This window comes from Salmo trutta, chromosome 37, assembly GCF_901001165.1.
Source record: "Salmo trutta chromosome 37, fSalTru1.1, whole genome shotgun sequence".
Lineage (NCBI taxonomy): Eukaryota > Metazoa > Chordata > Actinopteri > Salmoniformes > Salmonidae > Salmo > Salmo trutta.
The window spans coordinates 29,365,781-29,383,347 of NC_042993.1; positions in this window are offsets into that span (position 1 = coordinate 29,365,781).

Below are 17,567 nucleotides of genomic sequence, written 5' to 3' on the forward strand. Positions count from 1 at the left end.
GTATTTGAGGACGGAAATAACGAAGATACAGAAAATTACATGAACACTCTCATTTTGGGAGCAGAGGAAAAAAGGTATTCTGTTATGTTTCGATAAAACTGAGACGAGCCAGAGAGTGGCGAGACAGAGAGGTGGAGGAAAATGAATATACATTCATTTACACAAGGACAGGTTGAGTGGGGTGATGAACAAAATAACTGGTGTTCATAATAAACGAGGTGACACCACAATGTGAAGGATAAATATTTGGAGGCAGGAAGGTCACAGTGTGACAGCTTTATTGCATACATGAAACAACAACATTTACATAGAAAATGATCTGTCTCTCGCTCGCACTCACTCCCTCTCCGTATGCTCTCTTTCCACATCCGCCACTCTCTCAATCTGTCACACTTCACTCCCTCTCTCTCTCTCTTGATATAGATATACATTGATATAGATAATTAGGAATACAGTAGGAACCTGTTGATAGTGAGTATTTCCTTAGAGAAAACAGCAACCGCTAACAATGGACCAAAACTATCCTTTTTCAGTTCATGCTCTTTTAATAAGTTGACAAGTTCAATCTTTAGGGCTCGATTCAATCCGTAGCGCTGAAGATCTTCGCCGGAGGTCATTTCCGATTGAGCCGACATATGCAGCGTTTGCCGTGAATGCATTGCTTTTACATTTCTACCTGTCTGTAGTGCAGGTCTTCAGCGCTACGGATTGAATCAGGTCCATATCTTTATCAAAGCGATCTGTCTTGAAGTTACTTAGCTATATTCTTACAGCTACTTTTTGGGATGTGATTTATATAGATTTGTCTACAGCTGGAGCAAAAGAAGACACTTTGAACCAATGGACGTGTTTTTCTGATCTATGTACAGTTGAAGTCGGGAAGTTTACATACACCTCAGCCAAATACATTTAAACTCAGTTTTTCACAATTCCTGACATTTTATCCTAGTAAAAATTCCCTGACTTAGGCCAGTTAGGATCACCACTTTATTTTAAGAATGTGAAATGTCAGAATAATAGTAGAGAGAATCATTTATTTCAGCTTTTATTTCTTTCATCACATTCCCAGTGGGTCAGAAGTTTACATACACTCAATTAGTGTTTGGTAGCATTGCCTTTAAATTGTTTAACTTGGGTCAAACGTTTCGGGTAGCCTTCCACAAGCTTCCCACAATAAGTTCGGTGAATCTTGGCCCATTCCTCTTGACAGAGCTGGTGTAACTGAGTCAGGTTTGTAGGCCTCCTTGCTCGCACAGGCTTTTTCAGTTCTGCCCACAAATTTTCTATGGGATTGAGGTCAGGGCTTTGTGATGGACACTCCAATACCTTGACTTTGCTGTCCTTAAGCCATTTTGCCAAAACTTTGGAAGTATGCTTGGGGTCATTGTCCACTTGGAAGACCCATTTGCGACCAAGCTTTAACTTCCTGACTGATGTCTTGAGATGTTGTTTCAATATATCCACACAATTTTCCTCCCTCATGATATCATCTATTCTGTGAAGTGCACCAGACCCTCCTGCAGCAAAGCACACCCACAACATGATGCTGCCACCCCCGTGCTTCACGGTTGGGATGGTGTTCTTCGGCTTGCAAGCATCCCCCTTTTTCCTCCAAACATAACAATGGTCATTATGGCCAAACAGTTCTATTTTTGTTTCATCAGACCAGATCATTTCTCCAAAAAGTACGATCTTTGTCCCCATGTGCAGTTGCAAACCATAGTCTGTTTTTTTTATGGTGTTTTTGGAGCAGTGGCTTCTTCCTTGCTGAGCGGCCTTTCAGGTTATGTCGATATAGGACTCGTTTTACTGTGGAGATAGATACTTTTGTACCTGTTTCCTCCAGCATCTTCACAAGGTCCTTTGCTGTTGTTCTGGGATTGATTTGCACTTTTTTGCACCAAAGTACATTCATCTCTAGGAAACAGAACACGTCTCCTTCCTGAGCGGTATGACAGCTGTGTGGTCCCATGGTGTTAATACTTGCGTACTATTGTTTGTACAGATGAACGTGGTACCTTCAGGCATTTGGAAATTGCTCCCAAGGATGAACCAGACTCGTGGAAGTCTACAATTTTCCCATGATGTCAAGCAAAGAGGCACTGAGTTTGAAGGTAGGCCTTGAAATACATCCACACGTACACCTCCAATTGACTCAAATGACGTCAATTAGCCAATCAGAAGCTTCTAAAGCCATGACATCATTTTCTGGAATTTTCCAAGCTGTTTAAAGGCACAGTCAATTTAGTGTATGTCAACTTCTGACCCACTGGAATTGTGATACAGTGAATTTATAATCCGTTTGTAAACAATTGTTGGAAAATGACTTGTTTCATGCACCAAGTAGATGTCCTACCCGACTTGCCAAAACTATAGTTTGTTAACAAGAAATGTGTAGAGTGGTTGAAAAATGAGTTTTAATGTCTCCAACCTAAGTGTACGTAAACTTCAGACTTCAACTGTATATCACTTGTGCGTGTGTTTCAGCCTGCTGTCAACCCACTCCTCACTGTCCTCCTCGGAATCTCCCTCTGATTGCATCAGGGAGGCGTCCAATCGATTGTCTCGCTTCGTTGTGACATCACCCCTGTGACAACATCACCATTATAAACTGGGTGGGTTGAGCCCTGAATGCTGATTGGCTGACAGACAGTGTACCACGGGTATGGCAAAACATTTATGTTTACTGCTCTAATTACGTTGGTGACCAGTTTGTAATAGCAATAAGGCAACTCTGGTTTGTGTCGTGGGTCTCGTGGGTCTCCTCGTTGTGTCGTGCCTAAGAACAGCCATTAGCCGTGGTATATTGGCCATATACCACACCCCCCTCATGCCTTATTCTCAAATAGACACCGACAGTCCATATTGTTCTTGTTATACTGTTGCATATATATGACTTTTTATTAATATTCTTTAAACTGTGGCCTGGGGTGGTCTAATGATTGGCACCACCCCCTCAGCACAAATATGGAATTGAATTGATTAGATAATTAAAAGTGTCAGGCTGCTCCAGACAGAGACAACATTGCATACATAAAAAATGATGGAGGATTAAAACAGGATAAAGCCTGAAGGCGTATTTCCATTGTGGTACTACTTGTGGTACTCATGTCAGTGGCCTGCACGCATCGGGTCAAATCCCAGTTCCATCACTACTTCAGAAGAAACTCTCTTCTCTCTTCCCTGTTATTCTACACTGTCCTACATGTTAAACAAACCAACAACAAAAAAACACACAAAAAAAAGAAGGGAGACCCCTCTCTTTTACAAAAACTACAAATAAATATTATTCAGCTGACATTGGTTTAGTGTAAAGTACATGAAGAAGTGAGGATAGGGACACATGAGTAATAGTGAACTTTTTGTCAGGTGCACCCATAAAGAAGTTCTATTAAACTGCAAATCATTAAATCATCAGATCAGTATTCATTCATCTAGATGAGTACTGACAGAAAGGTGCTTCCCGGAGCTGGGGAGCTGCTCCCACACCGTAAGGGCACGACCCCCGGTGACCTAGCGGTGACCCCCACCGCCCGTGAGCCATGCCGCAAACCAGACGATTCTCGGAGCATCCGCACAGGTCAGCGAGGCCAGGTACTGGCACTGAGGTAGAGAGAACACTGGGAGAGATGGAAGGAGAAAAGGGGGGGGGAGAGAGAGAGAGAGGGGAAGGAGAGAAGTAGAGAAAAAAAGTTGCTGAAAACCGAAATAGATTTAGGGAACGATGCATTCTACGAACAGCATGGCTCTATAGGTTGGCAATTGTACCATAATATTGAGAGAACAACCAGTTGTGTTAGCTTTACTCACAGTTCAAGGTGCTTTCCCCATCCGCCAAATCATAGCATGAGCCAATGAGGAGAGTCTGATGTACACAATCTGTTACTCCAGCGAAGCTGCTCTGATTGGTTAGCCTGGACACAGTGCCTGTGGTGATTGGACAGCGGAAGGGTAAACATCAGATAGTACACAGATCTGTAAGGTCTAGCACAGTACCGTATTAAACTGGCTCTTCTATATAGTGCACGCACACACGCACACGCACACACACACACACACACACACACACACACACACACACACACACACACACACACACACACACACACACTGCTTCTCACCTATCCTCCAGTTGAGGATCCCGAGGTTGTCTCTGCCGTAGGCAACAGAAAGCCTGTCACCACGGTCCCCAGATGACCTCCCTGACTCCCGCAGCCCGTTACCGTTGCATCCCAAGGATGTAACAGCTGCAGGGGTCGCGGTTGGTGCAGAGCCCCTCCCACACAGACACCCAACCCTCTGCTGAGCTGCTGAACATCAGGAGACCCTGGGACTGTGGAGGATAGATAGGGGGCAGTTGTCATGGAGACAGAATGCAGTGGCTGAATACAATGCATGGATACAGTGTGTGTGTGTGTGTGCGTGCATGCATGCTTGCGTGTGTGTGTGCGTGGTTTCACATGGATTTGCATGATTAATGAACAAATGTGGGGATGGTGCTTTCACTGCTTTGGCCTAACTGTGTTGAGCCTGTAACACTACATAAATGTAAGTCTTAAAGGCCCAGGGCAGTCAAAAACGTGATTTCCTTGTGTTTTATATATTTCCAGACTATGATGTTGGAATAATACTGTGAAATTGCTCAAATTATGATAATGCCCTTATAATGCTGTTTGAAAAGGCCGCCAAAAATGTCAGCCTGTTTTGGTGGGATGGTGACAAGTTAGTTAACCTCACTAGGGTAGGGGGCACGTGTAATACCCTGGTTTGAACCAGGTATTGAGTTTATTTGTTATAATTAATTGGTTATATATTTAAAAGATCATTGAATTGCTCCTAACCTGTAATGTTGTTAATGCATTATGCTTTTGAAGAAATATTTATTTAATGTATAAGTGAATAGTTTGTTTTACTTTGAATTGTAAGTTTTGACCAATAATGTCGCTCGTTAAGTTGTGGCCAATGGGAGTTGACCTGGTTAACGGGAGGCCTGGGAAAAAAAGAGAGGAAAAAGACGTTGATGAAAAGGATGGACGTTTTTACCTTAGGACGGTTGGTAAATTAATTATAAAAGAAGACGACAGAACTAGAACAAAACCCATACCTACTAGGATATGAAGGGAGATACATGTTTTATTTTATAAAAGAGTTGTTATAATTTTGTTAAAACTCAGTAAAGACTGAAGCTACCGTCTCGTCGTGGAGGTATTTGTCAGCATTGAGGTTAGCCTAGCATCGTGTGACACTGGGAGATAATTGCTTGGGAAGCTTAACGAGTTCGTGTTCCCATGGGATATCGGTTACGGCTAAGGAGTACTGTCTGCATGGGTAGCTGTGTTTAGCTTGGACTTTGTGAGGAAACCTGCATGGAATTGCCATACTTCGCTGAGGGAATATCTACCAAGCAGTGAGTAACCACAACGTGAGGTGCTTCAGGATATTTTTGGGTGTCATCATTTTTTGAGCTCCAACGCGCGCCAACGGTTTATTTAACCTGTCTGGGCTAGGGGGCAGTATTGAGAATTTTGGAAAAATATGTTCCCATTTTTAACTGCCTCCTACACCAACTCAGAAGCTAGAATATGCATATTATTGTTCAGGTTTGGATAGAAAACACTCTGAATTTTCTAAAACTGTTTGAATGGTGTCTGTGAGTATAACAGAACTCCTATGGCAGGCAAAAACCTGACAAGGTTTCAAGCAGGAAGTACCCTGTCTGACAAGGAGTCGTGCGTCTTGCATCTTTTTATTGAAAAGTAAGGATCTTAGCTGTAACGTGACAATTCCCAGGGCTCCAATAGGCTCTCAGAGCCCGCGAAATAACTGAAGGTTTACGAGGGAGCCTCAGGTTGAAACATATTATCGCCTTTTGTAAGTGGATGCTCCGAGGACCTTTGAATGATGCGCGTGCATGAGTCGCTTCTGAGGAGAAATTTTATTCGGCTGTTTAGGCTCAATGCATACTCCCGGTCGGAATATTATCACTTCTCTACGACATAAATGGCATAAAAATTGGTTTTAAACAGCGGTTGACATGCTTCGAAGTACGGTAATGGAATATTTAGACATTTTTGACACGCCAATGCGCCATGCGCGCAACCGGGAAGAAGCATTCTAGAACTCACGAACAAAACGTCGCTGTTTGGATATAACGATGGATTATTTGGGACCAAACCAACATTTGTTATTGAAGTAGAAGTCCTGGCAGTGTATTCTGATGAAGAACAAGCAAGGTAAGAACATTTTTCTTATAGGAAATGTGATTTTGGTGGATGCTGACCTGGGTGGGTATCTAAATAGCTAGCCCTGTAATGCCGGGCTATGTACTTAGATTATTGCAAAATGTGCTTCATCCGAAAAGCTATTTTAAAATCGGACATATCGAGTGCATAGAGGAGTAATGTATCTATAATTCTTAAAATAATTGTTATGCTTTTTGTGAACGTTTATCGTGAGTAATTTAGCAAACTGTTAGTAAATTCAACGGAAGTTTGCCGGGGGTTATGCGTTTTCTGAACGTCACATGCTAATGCAAAAAGCTGTTTTTTGATATAAATATGAACTTGATTGAACAGACATGCATGTATTGTATAACACAATGTCCTAGGTGTGTCATCTGATGAAGATCATCAAAGGTTAGTGCTGCATTTAGCTGTGGTTTGGGTTTATGTGACATGATATGCTAGCTTGAAAAATGGCTGTCTGATTTTTTCTGGCTGGGCACTCTGCTGACATAATCTAATGTTTTGCTTTCGTTGTAAAGCCTTTTTGAAATCGGACAGTGGGGTTAGATTAACGAGATTCTTGTCTTTAAATAGCTGTAAAATAGTCATATGTTTGAGAAATTGAAGTAATAGTATTTCTAACGATTCAAAAATCGCGCCACTGGAATATCAGTAGCTGTTACGTAGGTGGGACGAAATCGTCCCACATACCCCAGACAGGTTAAGCGAACTTGAAATAATTTGGACTCATTGGGGTTTATTATTTTCTATTTCTTTTGTTGTGTCTGAAAATGTATTTGTGTTTGCCAATGTTTTAATACACATATGGAACGTTATGTATATTGAGTTGGTGGAGTCATTGATTGTCTCAATTTAATTTAATGCATGGGATGGTCTATCCTGATTCAATAACAAAAACCTATAATCATTTATTCTGAAGTTAATACCCTATTGTCATAACCCTAGATAGTTTACAATAGGAATTCTTATTGGAGATGTCCTTCTCACCTAACATCCCATGCTGCTGAGATACTCTGCATAAGTTAATATTGTGAGAGTCATATTCGAGCCTGGTGAGAGGGTTACACACGCTTTTCACCTCCGGATGAAAAGCGTGCCCAAAGTAAACTGCCTGCTACCGCAGGCCCAGAAGCTAGGACATGCATATAATTAGTAGATTTGGATAGAAAACACTTCAAAGTTTCAAAAACTGTTAAAATAATGTCTGTGAGTATAACAGAACTGAAATGGCAGGCAAAAACCTGAGGAAAATCAAACCAGGAAGTGCCATTATTTTGAAATGGCTGTTTTTCCAGTGAAAGCCTATCCACCATTTAAAGGGATAGGACCCCGATTTCATTCCCTATGGCTTCCACTAGTTGTGAACAGTCTTTAGACATTGTTTCAGGATTTTATTCTGAAAAATGAGGGAGAATGACAACTTTGAGTGAGTGGATAGTGGGATGTCCCCGGAGCTGTTTGCTGCGCATGGCCGAGAGCGCACCTATCTTGTTTTTCTTTTATATTGACGACGCTATTGTCCGCTTGAAATATTATCGATTCTTTAGGCCAAAAACAACCTGAGGATTGATTATAAACATTGTCTGCTATGTTTCTACAAACTTTACCGGTACTATTTGGAATTTTCGTCTGCCTGTTGTGACCGCATTTGAGCCATTGAATTACTGAACAAAACGCGCCAACAAAATGGAGGTTTTTGGATATAAAGAGGGGCTTTTTATTTTTTTATACTTTGTTTTTATTGTAGGAACACAAAGAAAGTACAAATAAAGTAAAATAAAAGAACAACAAAAAAGATCTGGCAGTTATAGTGCACGTCATACCTTCATCATATTAGTTACATTGACATCTTTGAATTAGACCTTTTCCAAGTACGAAACCCATTTTTCCCAGTATTCCTGACCTCTCTCCTCTTGTGTTCTTAAAGCAAAGGTCATACGCTCCATGTAGTGTATTTCTTTTACAATGTCTATCCATTGTGTCACTGTGAGAGGGTCTTTTTGTATCCATTTCCTAGTGATAGCCTTTTTACTGGCTGCCAGTAGGACCTTCAAGAGGTACTTTTCTCTATTGTGTAAGTTATCAGGTATTTCACCCAACTACAAAGAAATGAATGTTTGTTCTATGTCAAATCCCATTATTTTCCCAATGTTAGATATTATTTCTTCCCAGTAGGTTTCGATTGTGGGGCAAGTCCAAAAGATATGAGCGTGATCCACCCTCGATAGGCAGCATTCTCTCCAACAAGGATGTAGGGAGCCAGTCTGTTTTGATTTCAGTTTAGGTGTTATCAAATCAAATTTCAAATCAAATCAAATTTATTTATATAGCCCTTCTTATGTTACGCCCCTGAAAAAGGGGATAAATAATCACAAGAGTGATACGGTATTGTTTCCTCAATGAGAACTTTTACTGTAATGAGGAAAAGACCGCGATTTCCCCGCGAACTTGGGTGGAGACCAGAGCAATCGATCTCAGGCTCATGGATTAAAGAGCATTTAGTAGATCACAGATTAACACTTTTCCCCTTCAATTAGGCACCACAAAATAAAGTAATCAATATAACGTTTACACATTCCTTTTACAATTCTTACCCTTTGTACACTTGATGGATTTTAACTTTAACACAATTATATGAATGTTATCCATCTCTATCAACTAATACAGAATGCATGATCTGTTTAACCTTAGATGTTTTAAGATCCTCACATACTATGAACTTACTAATACTTTTTAATGTATAACAGGCTATGAGTATTTCCTTTAACCTGTCACACTCTCCCTGACAAAATAAATGTTGTCCCAACATTACCAACATTGTCTTCTTCAACAGTCTGTATGCACTGGACCTAGGAAATCCTCTTCTGTAAGGTAGTACTTGAGCAGAGGTCAAGGGTCACAGTTCAAATATAACTAACAAGTTATTTCCACAGTCCATATCTGTTGACCAGCTGTATAAACAGTCCATAAGCAGTCTTTTCTCATACTATTGATCAACAGTCCATCAATTTTAATGATCTATATGCATAGTCTACAAATTGTCTCTTGTGACAGTCTGAAATCAGTCAGTAGTCCATGGTCAAACATGTCAACTCTGTAGCCTCATGTTTGCTGAAGCCCATACATGTAAGGTGGCTGAAAGTAACATTGCCGTAGTGATGGCAGCCATGGAACCATTCCTGGTGCAGAGTAGACAGGGAACAACTGTGGCTGGATACTGTAGCAGGAAGGGATACCAAGATGATCATAGGTGATACGTCTTGGAGGGTGTCTCTCTCTTTGTGGCAGCTGGTAGGCTGGTTCCTCAGGTTCAGCAGCAGCAGTTAATGAAGGAAAGGCACTTGGTGGACGATCATCAGGCAAATTTTCAGCAGGCAAGTTCAGCTCCTCAGCAGGCCGGTCGTTAACTGTTGTTGTCTCCTCCAGCCGCTTTTCAACGAGAGGCTGTGCTGGTAGCGTATCAGGGACTGGCTGTGCAACTGTCTGTTTCACTGGCGGGGGCCTGTGTTCCCACTCTCTCGCTGGTTCAGCATTCCTCCCCTCAGGTACTGTAGATGTGGGAACCTGTAGCGGCTCATGATGAAGGTCATATTCATCCCCGCTGTCTTCATCAGAATCTATAGGCTCTGATTCAGGCTGATGTCTCATTTTTTTCTGACTTTTGTCATCTTTGGTCATTTCTGGTTGCGTCTCAAAAGGTAAGTGGTCACAGGACATGAGCAGGTTTCTGTGCAGGACCCTGGAGCGTCCCCTACTCTTTTCTGGTCTCAATTCATAAATCGGCAGGTCTGAACCCATTTGTTTCACTACTGTGTGAATTGTATCTTCCCAATAGTTACGGAGTTTTCCTGGTCCTCCTCTTGGTGTCAGGTTTTTAATCAGAACTCGCTCGCCAGGCTGTAGCACTGAACTCCTAACTTTAGTGTCATAGTACTTCTTACTTCTTTCAGCGGCTTTCTGAGCATTTTCATTTGCAATGGCGTATGCTTCTTCCATCCCTCGTTTCCAGTTCTCCACGTAGTCTCGCTGGTTACTGGAACCTGCCTCTGTGCACAATCCAAAGAGCATATCAACTGGAAGCCTGGGTGATCTCCCAAACAGAAGATAAAATGGTGAATAGCCAGTCACTTCGCAACGGGTGCAGTTATAGGCATAAACCAGTTTGTTCAGAGACTCCTTCCAGTTTGACTTTTGTGTCTGTTAGTGTCTTTAACATTTGCAACACTGTTCTGTTCATGCGTTCCACTTGACCGTTCCCCATCGGGTAATAGGGTGTTGTTCTGGACCCCGCCATGCCACTGAGTTTCTTTAACTGATGGAACAACTGATTTTCAAATTCTCCCCCTTGGTCATGGTGGATGCGGGATGGGAACCGGAACTTCAGGGCAAAGTCATTGAAGATGAGATTTGCAGCAGTTTTACGTGACTTTGATGTGGTGGCGTAGGCTTGAGTGAAACGTGTAAAATGATCAACAATCACGAGGATGTACTCATATCCCCCTTTGCATCTGTCGAGATGAAGGAAGTCTATACATACCAGTTCAAATGGCTGTGTTGTCACAATGTTTGTCAGAGGAGCTCTTGTTTCATGGGCTGGCTTTTTCTGCTTGACACAGCAACAAGTTTTAGTCACATGTGCTCGATGTCAGATTGCATATATGGCCAGAAGAAGCGGTCACGTACTAGTGATACAGTGCGGTCAGTACCTTGGTGTCCCATGTTATTGTGCAACTCTTCCATCACTTTACCTTTGTACTGCTCTGGTAGAACTAACTGCTTGCGGGCTGTAGTGATTCTGTACAGAATGCCATCACTGTCTATTGTCAATTTGTCCCATTCCCTGAATAGGCATTTTGTCTTTGGACTGCATTTCTTTTGCTCTTTAACTGGCGGTTTGGAACCAGACAGTTTGAAATTGAGCACAGGACGGATGACCGGATCAGATTCTTGTGCTTCTCTTATCCCATCTTTTGGGATCGAGCTGATTGTTGCAGTGGTTGTCTCACCTTCAGCTGATACTGACAGAGATGCAGCTGAAAGTGACCAAGGTACAACAGCCTCTTTCTGTACCTCAACTGCTTGTATCGTGGCAGCAATGGTGTCTGGTGGAAGCTCCTCAGAACATTCTTCCATCAGTGACTCTACATCCAGTGGCATCCTTGGCAAAGCATCTGCATCACCGTTCTCTTTGCCTGGCCTGTACTTTATTGTAAAGTGGAAATCAGCCAATTCTGCAACCCACCTGGAAGTGGTTGCGTTCAGTTTTGCAGTAGACAGAATGTAGCTGAGCGGGTTGTTATCGCTGTATACAGTGAAGGTCGGAGCATAGTACAAATAATCACGGAACTTATCAGTGATTGCCCATTTCAGAGCTAGAAATTCTAGCTTGCCCAAGTGGTAGTGATAGTTCTTCTCAGCGGCTGTTAAGGTTCGAGAGCCATAAGCAATGACCCTAAGCTTCCCATCTTGCTTTTGATACAGAACTGCTCCCAAGCCTTGGTGTGACGCATCAGTGTGTACAACAAATGGCTGAGTGAAATCAGGGAAACCTAAGACTGGTGGGTGAAGCAAACACTCAATCAGCTGTTCAAGTGCCTGTTGATGCTGGTCAGTCCACAAGATTGGCTTGTTTGAGGGCACCACATTACTTACTTTCTTTGTTTTTGTTTTCCTTGGGTGGTGAGGTAATTTCTCTGAATCTGCTTTCAGGAGGTCATACAGGCAGCTGGCCCTCCTAGAAAAGTCTTTGATGTACTGTCTGTAGTAAGTGAGTAAACCAAGCATTTTTCTGAGCTGGCTGACAGTCTCTGGTCTGATTTCTTTCAATGCTCTTACTGCTTCAAAATCATCTGGGTCAACTCGGCTGCCCTCTGCAGACACTATTCTGCCCAAATAACGGACCTGGGGTTTAAAGAGATCACACTTACTTGGTTTGAGTTTAATGCCATGCTCTCTGAGACGCTGCAAAACTTTTCGCACATCATTCACATGGCTGTCGAATGTTTTACTGAAAACTAGCGTGTTGTCCAGATAAGGAATGCAGATGTTATCCCGGAGCCCTTCCAAACACTCCTCCATACACCGCTGAAAAGCTGCAGGAGCGTTCATGAGGCCGAATGGCATGCGTATCCACTCATAGAGTCCCCATGGGGTCACAAATGCTGTCAGTGGTCTGCTTTCTTCAGAGATGAACCCCTGGTGATACGCTTTTCCCTGGTCTAAGAGGGAGAACCAGGAATTACCACCTAAACTGTCCATGATGTCTTGGACCCGAGGGATGGGCTGGCGGTCGGGATGTCTTTCTGTTCAGGTCTCTGTAATCTATACACAACCGGAGGGTCCCGTCCTTCTTCCGAATGCACACGACAGGTGAAGAATATGAAGAGTTTGACTTCCTAACCCAGCCCTGGGCTATGAGGTCATAAAGGTAACCCTTCATCTCCTGATACAGTGGCCTGGGCACTGACATGTATGTGTGCTTGACTGGTTCAGAGTCCTTTAGAGAAATAGTCATTTTCAATCGTTCAATACAGCCAATGTCATTGTCTGATCTGGAGAAGGAGTGACACTCTTCTCTAAGCATTTGCCTAACAACCTCTCTCTGCTCTTCGGTGAGGTGATTTAAACCTACTGGTGGATCCCACCGTTCAGTAGCAGTACATGGGGTTCGAACGCTGGTGTGATTCACTGTGGCGACAGTTTTTTCAAAGACCTGGGCAGGTAACACAGTCATGGTTTGTACTGTACCGATTATTGTGCGTCCTAGCAGGGCAATGTCATGGTCAGTGGGGTTAGAGAGATCAAGCATGACAACTGGAAAAACACCTTTCCTGACTCTGACTAGTGTGTCAAAGAACTCTAGGTCGTCTGGCCACTGCGGGTTCAGGTCTGGCTGGAAAAGCATTGTCATGTCCTCTTTGAAAGGCTGGGAAGCTACACGGCACTCAATCTGAATGCTACTGTGTTTTGGTACAGCAACCTTCTCTTTCTTGGTTTTCACTGCGTATTCATCTGTCTGTTCTGCGCTAACAGCCTGTATAAAAGCTCTCACCTTGTTTCTTTTGAGGCTTGGGAAAGCTGTTTTTACTGTACTGTATCGTTTAGTCTTTTCAGTCATTGTCAGGATGTGCTTGATAACATTGAAACCTATGATGGGATAAGATAGGTGACAGCCTTTCATTACCAGCACTGGGATGATCAGTTCCTTTGTTTGGTCAGTTTCAGAGGCTAGCCGAAAAATTGTTTCAATCCATCCCAGGTACGGCATTTCAGTCCCATTTGCTGCAGTCAACCTTAGATCATCAGGTGAGTCCAGGATTTCTGAAACATCTCTAAGCCTTGCGTTGGGGAGAGATTTCTCTTTCCATCGTTCATCGATGACCGATACCTGAGAGCCTGTGTCCCATAGAGCTTGGAGGTGGTGGCGATTCAGGTGACACTCAATAAGGCACTGTCTGCCGACTAGCGAGGTGACCTTACGGGGGTGGCAACCTTGAGCTAGGGATGGTAAAGAGTGGGCATTTTCCTCTGTGCAGGAAAACCTTTCCCTGGTAGAGTCAATTTTCAGGTGAGTGCATTTTTCCTTATGTTTAGTCCAATGTTGGTTTTGACATACTTTGGAACAGTACAGTGTCTCTTTACGTGATGAACATTGTTTCAGGTTCTCAAATGAATCTTCTCTGGCACAATTTGCACATTTCTGGGACTTTTTGGTACCTACGGTTAACACTCGTCCCTCAGCGGTAACCCTTCCCCGTTTAAAGGGGCCTCTCTTGATGGTCTGACTCCCCGGATTTTACATCCAGCTTGAAAATGTTCTCTACTCCCACATCGGAAGCAGTGTGTGCAGCGTACATCTGTTCTGGCCTGCTGGCAGACAAAACACCTCCTTGGAGCTTGAGCAGAGCGGTTGGTATACAGGTCAGGTGCATATTGATGCTGCACAGGAACAGGTGCATGGGGCTGACTGTAGTTGCTGTAATACTGCTGATGGGAAACAGGTGGCTGGGGGTCCCTATCTGGCCTCCTAACTGGAGGTGGGGCATAGGCACAAGGCGGTGACTGAAACACAGGCTGCTGTAATGTCTCCTTAATCTGAGCAATCTCTGCACTGAGACCATTTAGAGAAGCTACACCTGTCTTAAGTTCAGCTAACTCTGTTAACAGTTCTGCGGGTATCTTAGCTTTGGCTTCCTTCACAGGACACTTTGCAGATAGCGTATCTTCTAACTGGACTACACTTAGTTGTAGCAGGCTGTGGGGCATTTAACCGCTTTTTGTTTCGTCTTTCTATCTCAGCACAAGCAATGTTAAGCTTCTCTAGCAAAACCTCATCTGATGTTTCGCTATCTAGCAGGAGAGGCTGCATGTCTATCCTGATACTGTCACTCTAGAGACCTGTAAGGACTGTGTAAACACATGCGCTGGACTAGAGCAGGGTCATACTTAAGCCCTGATTCTGACTCCTGGGATGCAAACAGTACTTTCTGCCTCAAATCTAAGACGCACATCAGGAAGCTTTGAGGCGTCTCCTTGCTATGCTGTGCTTCTGAAGCTAGCTGTTTGTAAAGCTCTGTTGCACTCTTCTCTTGGAAGTGGGAACGCAGGATACATCTAAGTGTGGGAAGAGTTAGCTGGGGTTTACCTTCCAAGTAGCTGCGTAGCTGTGAGCCTGGAGAAATAGCCCTGACTACTGCGTCTACTATTTCTACCTCAGGATAGCCTCTTAAGTCCATTCTCAATCTGATGGGCAAGGCTGGAAAAAATCAGTTTATCTTTCTGGCCCGGTTCACCTATCTGACCAGAAATTTTAAACTCTTTGCGCCAGTATGAGCTGGGCTGTGCACTGGGTGAGAGCGGCACGCTCACCTGAAGATTAGCATGGGGTTGGGGCTGACGCAGAGAATCACTGGCTTTGGCTGCAGTAATCTGCTCAGTTTCCACCCCTTGTTGTGGGGTTGCAGTTCTCAGTTCCTCTATTCTGTGATGTGTTCCGGCTGTTTCAATATCATGGTCAGTTTGCCCTGTTTTGTTATCTAAACCACTGATCATCTCTGTCATTTTGTCTTTAAATAGCAACAATTCCGACAAGCCGCCATCTTCTAACTCTACAGCTTCCTCTCTTTGAAGGAACATCATAATGTGAGTCATCAATGATATGCGGGATTTGTCTTGAACATCTCTTCTCTGTTCGCCTGAGATGTCAAGGAAATCACATATCTCTAGTAACTTGTCTTTAGTCAGGGTGTGCAATTCTCCTACTACCTCTTCCTGTAGTTCTTCCAAGGCGGTCGTCATGTTGACAGAACAGGAGGAACTTTTACTGTGCAGGAGTTGACTCTGAATTAGATGGTCCTTACTGCCTCTGATGGTCGATCAATGGCCTCAGCTGACACGTACTTAACCACCAACTTCCAGCTCTCCTCGAACAGCAACACTTTCCTCACTGCAGCCTGCCTGAGTTGTTATGTGGAGATTTAGCTGGCTCGGAATTCAGCGACCAGGATGTGGAAACTGGACATCTGAGCAGCAATCTAAGCGGAGCCTCCAAAAATGTTACGCCCCTGAAAAAGGGGAGAAATAATCACGAGAGTGATACGGTATTGTTTCCTCAATGAGAACTTTTACTGTAATGAGGAAAAGACCGCGATTTCCCCGCGAACTTGGGTGGAGACCAGAGCAATCGATCTCAGGCTCATGGATTAAAGAGCATTTAGTAAATCACAGATTAACACTTTTCCCCTTCAATTAGGCACCACAAAATAAAGTAATCAATATAACGTTTACACATTCCTTTTACAATTCTTACCCTTTGTACACTTGATGGATTTTAACTTTAACACAATTATATGAATGTTATCCATCTCTATCAACTAATACAGAATGCATGATCTTTTTAACCTTAGATGTTTTAAGATCCTCACATACTATGAACTAATACTACTAATACTTTTTAATGTATAACAGGCTATGAGTATTTCCTTTAACCTGTCACACTTACATCAGCTGATATCTCAAAGTGCTGTACAGAAACCCAGCCTAAAACCCCAAACAGCAAGCAATGCAGGTGTAGAAGCACGGTGGCTAGGAAAAACTCCCTAGAAAGGCCAAAACCAAGGAAGAAACCTAGAGAGGAACCAGGCTATGAGGGGTGGCCAGTCCTCTTCTGGCTGTGCCGGGTGGAGATTATAACAGCACATGGCCTAGATGTTCAAATGTTCATAAATGACCAGCATGGTCTAATAATAATAATAATAATAATAATAGTAGTTGTCGAGGGTGCAACAAGTCAGTAACACGAGTAAGTGGCAATTGGCTTTTTCATAGGCGATCTTTGAGAGTATCTCTACCGCTCCTGCTGTCTCTAGAGAGTTGAAAACAGCAGGTCTGGGACAGGTAGCACGTCCGGTGAACAGGTCAGGGTTCCATAGCTGCGGGCAGAACAGTTGGAACTGGAGCAGCAGCACGGCCAGGTGAACTGGGGACAGCAAGGAGTCATCAAGCCAGGTAGTCCTGAGGCATGGTCCTAGGGCTCAGGTCCTCCGAGAGAGAGAAAGAGAGAATTAAAGAGAGCATATTTAAATTCACACAGGACACTGGAAAAGACAAGAGAAATACTCCAGATGTGACAGACTGACCCTAGCCCCCCGACACATAAACTACTGCAGCATAAATACTGGAGGCTGAGACAGGAGGGGTCATGAGACACTGTGGCCCCATCCGATGAAACCCCCGGACAGGGCCAAACAGGTAGGATATAACCCCACCCACTTTGCCAAAGCACAGCCTCCACACCACTGGAGGGATATCTCCAACCACCAACATACCATCCCGGGACAAGGCCGAGTATAGCCCACAAAGATCTCCGCCACGGCACAGCCCAAGGGGGGGCGCCAACCCAGACAGGAAGACCACGTCAGTGACTCAACCCACTCAAGTGACGCACCCCTCCCAGGGATGGCATGGAAGAACACCAGCAAGCCAGTGACTCAGCCCCTGTAATAGGGATAGAGGCAGAGAATCCCGTTGGAAAGAGGGGGAACCGGCCAGGCAGAGACATCAAGGGCGGTTCGTTGCTCCAGCCTTTCCGTTCACCTTCACACCCCTGGGCCAGACTACACTTAATCATAGGAACTACTGAAGAGATATGTCTTCAGTAAAGACTTAAAGGTTGAGACTGAGTCTGCGTCTCTCACATGGGTAGGCAGACTATTCCATAAAAATGGAGCTCTATAGGAGAAAGCCCTGCCTCCAGCTGTTTGCTTAGAAATTCTAGGAACAATTAGGAGGCCCGCGTCTTGTGACCGTAGCGTACGTGTAGGT